Source organism: Anolis carolinensis, chromosome 5 (assembly GCF_035594765.1).
Source record: "Anolis carolinensis isolate JA03-04 chromosome 5, rAnoCar3.1.pri, whole genome shotgun sequence".
Taxonomy (NCBI): Eukaryota; Metazoa; Chordata; class Lepidosauria; order Squamata; family Dactyloidae; genus Anolis; species Anolis carolinensis.
In genome coordinates this window covers 123,260,549-123,266,956 of record NC_085845.1, presented here as the reverse complement: position 1 = coordinate 123,266,956, position 6,408 = coordinate 123,260,549, and the positions used below count along the sequence as shown (strand labels likewise).

Sequence of the window (6,408 nt, the reverse complement as noted above, 5' to 3'; positions counted from 1 at the left end):
CATGCTATCCCCATGCAAAAAAGAAAGGGAAAGGAAAGGCAAGGAGAGAGGTAGAAGTTAACATGTTTAGGGAAACTATATTCAGAACATGAAAGATACCATATCTGTTTTATTATTAGATCCGTCCTCATATGAAGCCAGGATAAAGAAAATCTTTTTGTTATTATTGCAGGAGGAGTGTCATTCAAAGTCTTTGGCTTGGCAATGAAAAGGAGACCTGAGTGACCCAAACCAGGTGCTTTGGGAAAACTAGACTAACTCAGTTCTCTAGAAACCTGATATTCTAAGGAAAATTGATTTTAATGATTAGTTGCATTGAAGTGAAGGAAGCTGAGTCACTTGACTTTATTTGTGGCAAGCATACTGATTCGGCAATCAAAGGACTTCAGTGACAAAGGTGACCTTTAATAATTAGGAGATTTCAGTTTAATAAAAGCTTGTAACTGGAGTAGTGGATCTTTTACAATCATCTGGACTTGTTCGTCTCAGCATATATAATGTAAAGCCAAAGGTGTAAATTTATATATACTGAATAGTTGAACTCCCTGGTGAAAACAACAGACTGAATAGGATAAATTGTTGAGCCCATTTCCAATCAAAATGTGTCTTGTTGTAGCAATATATCACTGGGGTCTCTTGCCAGCTCCTGAACACCTGAGAATGATGCCTCCTATATAGTTGGTTCTTTTACACCTGAGAATGATGTCTACTATATAGTTGGATCTTTTCATACCTATTGCCTAACTGATGAGCTTCACATATATTTCTCATTCTGAGCAGCTATGTTTCATTGGCGTTATATTGTTAGTTTCTTAGTCTGTTACACATTGTCTACGAGCCTTGTTGCACTTGAAATTTTTCTGCATTTCTCTTCTGAACTTAATGATAAATGCCATCACAATTTCCCCTACAAAACTGCATAGGCTAGCTTGGAAAATGCTTGGATCACCAGAATACACACATACGTACTAGGGATGGGCAAATCTTCGGAAGAAGTCGTTTATCGTAATTAATTCATTATTCAAAATAGATCCGAAGGGGTTTCCAAGATGGTATGGCGCTACAGAATTAACCTTCCAATTCGAAGCATTGGTGCCCATGCCTCTAAATACCTTCGGATAACCTTTCGGATATATAGGAAAGTGTTTTAATTCAACCAACTTTTTGCTATTCAGGTGAGAAATCCCCCATCCCGTTTTGGAGTGGTTGCTTTCTATGGGGCGCTTCAATCGGCTTCCAGAAGTGAAGAGAGCCTGGATCTTCGTCTTCCCACACTTAAACCCAGGCTTGCAAAAGTGGAGGGAGGATAAACCTGGGGCTTGCAGAAGAGAGACAGGGAAGGGAGAGAGCCTGATAATTGCAGGGCTTTGCCTCTGCAGGATCTCCCTTGCAAAACCTCTCCTGCTTTTGCAAGAAACATTAAGTGAGGAAAGGGGGAATCAATCCCAGTGTGCTGGCAAAACCCCAAACTACAACTCTCCACCCAATGGGCAGGGAAAGCAAACTATCACCCTGTTCTACCACTGTAGCAAATTTCATTAGGATAGCTCAAAAAATGAGGGAGAAAGGGGCCCCTCAATTTTCCCCATTGACGATAATGTTTTCCTTTACACACATGCGCATCTGCCATTAACGAAGTACATACGAAGCTTCGGAAAGCTTCAGAAAGTTTTTTTGCTTCAAAATTCAGAAATGACTTTAGAAACGAAGTGCCAGCACCCCCTACTTTTGAAGCGAGTATTGAAGCATTTTTTTCATGGATCGCACATGCCTAATATGTACATGCATATATGTACATATTACAGGGTCAACCAGACTGTTACGAGCACATTGGCCTGACAACAGACCTGCCCCATTCTCAGAAGGGCTCAGTGTCTTGTAGTTTAAACACACACACACACACACACAAATGTTATCCATGGAATTTCAGCTTCTTCCACTGCTCTAAAGCATGGCATGGAAGATTTTCAATTTTTTTTTGTTTATTTACTTTAGTTTTATCCCTCCTTTCTCCTGATATAGAGGCTCAAGACAGCTAACAATAAACATGACACAGTGCTGATTAAAACATTTAAATGCATAACATTTAAATATAAAAAATAAAAACAATGAACACATTATGTCATTAAATGAATGCTTTGTGTCATCATTTAAACCATGAAATTAGAATATTAAAAAGCATCAAAAACACACACCCAGGACAAAAAATGAATGACATCACCCCCAGCCAAACACCTCTCATCATTCCAAGAGGAAAAGGGGGAGGAGGAGGGAGAGACTATATAGAATCATTCAGAGCTGGAATTCATTGGGTAGTTCTTTGAAAAAGTGTTCTCTCAACTTAACTAACCAATCAGGCAGTTCTCTTGTCTTAACTAAAACTGTAACAGGAAAATCTATTTAAGCACATTGTATTCTATAACATAGTAAAGGTAAAGGTTTTCCCCTTACATTAAGTCTAGTCATGTCCAACTCTGGGGGTTGGTGCTCATCTCCATTTCTAAGCCGAAGATGTCTCCAAGATCATGAGGCCGGCATAACTGCATGGAGTGCCGTTACCTTCCCATTGGAGTGGTACCTATTGATCAACTCACATGTGCATGTTTCCATACTGCTAAGTTGTCAGAAGCTGGGGCTACCAGCGGGAGCTCACCCAATCCCCGGATTTGAACCACCAACCTTTCAGTCAGCAAGTTCAGCAGCTCAACAGTTTAACCACCTGCACCACCGGAAGCTCCATTCTATAACATATAGTATACTATAACATAATATGACTGTCATTAATAAATGACACAGTGTGTTAAAGCACTGAGCTGCTGAACTTGCGGACCAAAAGGTCCCAGGTTCAAATCCCAGGAGCGGAATGAGCGCCCGCTGTTAGCCCCAGCTCCTGCCAACCTAGAAATTTGAAAACATGCAAATGTGAGTAGATCAATAGCTATTGCTCTGGCGGGAAGGTAACGGTGCTCCATGCAGTCATGCCGGCCACATGACCTTGGAGGTGTCTACGGACAACGCCGGCTCTTCGACTTAGAAATGGAGATGAGCACCAACCCCCAGAGTCGGTCACGACTGGACTTAACGTCAGGGGAAAACCTTTACCTTTTTACACTAATAAATTGTCTCAGATGACGTAAACAAAATGCCACAGAAGTTCACTATCTAATGTAATTATAGTATCTTTGATGCTATTTGTTATGTGTGCAACAGTTAAAGGAATTCGGTGTCTGATTGAAGCATGTTTATAAAGCACAGGGCTTCCTTTTGACAAGATTTAGCTTGTTTCTAGAGAGAGAAAAATCTAAGTAGGCCACAAATTTGGGAAGCTGTCTCTTTAATAATGTAATTTTGCTGCACTGGGGCCCCATGTTGTCTGTTTACTCAAGCAGGTGCTTTACCAGAATAGAAAAATGCTGATGATGGAATATGCTGACCCATATATTCTGTCCCTGCAGACTGCACCAGCTGGCTTAGCATGTGCTTATTGTTTAAATAAGTTCATACTTTCCCCTCCCCACTTTCTACCACATCCCTCTGAGGAAAAACAAATATAAACAATGCCATGTTATGTTACAGACTCTTTTCATGTCAGCTGCTTGTGATTGTTCTTCAATTATTGCATTTTCAACAGACTTGTGTCCCTGCATCATTGATTTGCATTCTCCATGTGCCCCTTCTCCAAAGGGTATAAGACATGACTAAGAAAGCCCATAGAATTTGCTGTATCTGAATTGCTCAATATTACTTGTGGAAAATTGCTAGAGCATTTTATTCTATGGCTGGTTATTTTTGGACCTTTGTAACATGCCTTCATTTTCAATGTAAGTGTTTTCTTTCTTGTAAATTACAGAGCAGATGAATACATATACACACACACTGATGAGATAAAAACACAAATAGGGCTGTTGGTTATACTGCAAGATTGTAGTTCTCTTCCCATCGCAATTACAACTGACATGCATGTCTATTTGGGTGCATGATTAAGCCTCAGTACCGACTTACCCTAGACTCGTGTTTTCATCCTGTAGAATGTGGGGAGGGAAGGATGAAAGTCATATTCTCAGGCAATTTGACTGGCTGTTGCACATCTCTTACTGAGGGGAGGAAAACCACACCAGCTAATTGATGTTGGTTTCTGTTTTTTCAGGGATCTAAAGGCAGGGATCCAATGTCCAAGTTTTCTATGACCAATAGGTCTGTGCAAAAAATTGTAAGAGACTTTTTTTTTTGTCTCAGGAGCAACTGGAGTTACTTCTGGATTGAGAGAATTGGCCGTCTGCAAGGACGTTGCCCAGGTGACGCCCGGATGTTTTGATGTTTTACCATCCTTGTGGGAGGCTTCTCTAGTGTCCCCGCATGGAGCTGGAGCTGATAGAGGGAGCTCATCCACGCTCTCCTCGGGTGGGAGTCAAGAACATGAAAGGCACTGCAGACTAATTCAACCAGAGAAATCAGCCATAGCAGAGCACTTGATGAACCAGCCTGGACACAGTATATTATCTGAGAACACAGAAATGCTGGACCACTCCAACAACTATCATGTCAGACTACACAGAGAAGCCATCGAAATCCACAAGCATGTGGACAACAAGTTAAACATGAGCCAGCAATGTGATGCGGCTGCTAAGAAAGCCAATGGGATTCTGGCCTGCATCAATAGGGGTATAGCATCCAGATCCAGGAAAGTCATGCTCCCCCTCTATTCTGCCTTGGTCAGACCACACCTGGAATACTGTGTCCAATTCTGGGCACCGCAGTTGAAGGGAGATGTTGACAAGCTGGAAAGCGTCCAGAGGAGGGCGACTAAAATGATGAAGGGTCTGGAGAACAAGCCCTATGAGGAGAGGCTTAAAGAACTGGGCATGTTTAGCCTGAAGAAGAGAAGGCTAAGAGGAGACATGATAGCCATGTACAAATATGTGAGGGGAAGTCATAGGGAGGAGGGAGCAAGCTTTTTTTCTGCTGCCCTGCAGACTAGGACACGGAACAATGGCTTTAAACTACAGGAAAGGAGATTCCTCCTGAACATCAGGAAGAACTTCCTCACTGTGAGGGCTGTTCGGCTGTGGAACTCTTTCCCCCAGACTGTGGTGGAGGCTCCTTCTTTGGAAGCTTTTAAACAGAGGCTGGATGGCCATCTGTCAGGGGTGCTTTGAATACGATTTCCTGCTTCTTGCAGGGGGTTGGACTGGATGGCCCATGAGGTCTCTTTCAACTCTATGATTCTATGATTCTATGTGCACAACTTCAACAGAAAGGAGGAAACCATGAAAATGAACAAAATCTGGCTACCAGTATTAAAAAACTCTAAAATCAAAACAGTAGATGGGAACCAACTCTCTGAGGGCAGAGCAGCCCCAAGGACGGCTAATGACTGAACAAAGGCAAGAGACAAACCTTTCCAATGCTAATTAGGGTGATTAACTGAAACATTAATGCTGGCTTCCAACTGACAAAGGACTCTCCACAGATATATATTTTTTCCTTTCCTTGCCTAGTTTATCCATGCCTCACAACTCTGAGGATGCCTGCCATAGATGTGGGTGAAACATCAGGAGAGAATACTTCCGGAACATGGCCACACAGCCCGAAAGACATACAACAACCCAGAGCGTTGTAAAATTTAGTGTTTTGCTAAATCTGTACTTAAAATCAGATTTACAACTCCCAGAGCCAGCTCCCGTCGAACACAAATGGATCAAAATAGTCACCTCTGAGTTTTCATTTAAGTTATTTGGTTTGTATGTCCTTTATCTCCTTCGTTGTGCCCTTGTGGCAGTGGCAGGGCTCCTCTCTTTCCCACTCAATGTTGGCAAGCCATGTGCCTGGCACAGGAGGAGGCTCTGGCAATGGCTTCAAGCAGACCCTATCCTGTGCTGGACCTGGGGCAAGCTGCATGCCTGACTGGGGAGGAGGCTCCACTGATTACTTCCCATGCTAGTACTGTCAGGAGCAACCAGAGTTGCTTCTGGAGTGAGAGAATTGGCCGTCTGCAAGGACGTTGCCACAGGGACGCCCGGATGTTTTGATGTTTTACCATCCTTGTGGGAGGCTTCTCTCATGTCCCCGCATTGAGCTGGAGCTGAAAGAGGGAGCTGATCTGCGCTCTCCCTGGGTGGGATTCGAACCTGGCAGCTTTCAGGTCAGCAACCCAACCTTCAAGTCACAAGGCTTTTATCCCCTAGGCCACCAGAGGTAGCAGATAAAGAAGAGCAACGCCAAGCCCTGTGGTGCCTCCTTCTCAATCATTAGCTTAGCTGTTGTAGTTTTTTTAAAAAAATAAATAACATAACAAAAAACTAAGGAAATTTTTGGAATTCTATAATACATTTGGCACCGATCTCTTACAAATTTTTCAAAAACACTTTAGAATCAAAACAGGGGTTGCACAAATTTCATAAATACAAA

General features: G+C 42.6%; 1 long non-coding RNA gene across 1 annotated transcript; it reads right to left on the bottom strand.

Annotated features, from left to right (window-relative positions):
- Positions 1–2,067: 2,067 nt before the first annotated feature.
- Positions 2,068–3,509, bottom strand: LOC134299159 (uncharacterized). Its single transcript, XR_010006315.1, has 2 exons — positions 3,097–3,509; positions 2,068–2,396 (listed from the first exon to the last, which is right to left on the bottom strand). It is a non-coding gene; the product is annotated as an uncharacterized LOC134299159 (long non-coding RNA).
- Between the last annotated feature and the right edge of the window lie 2,899 nt (positions 3,510–6,408).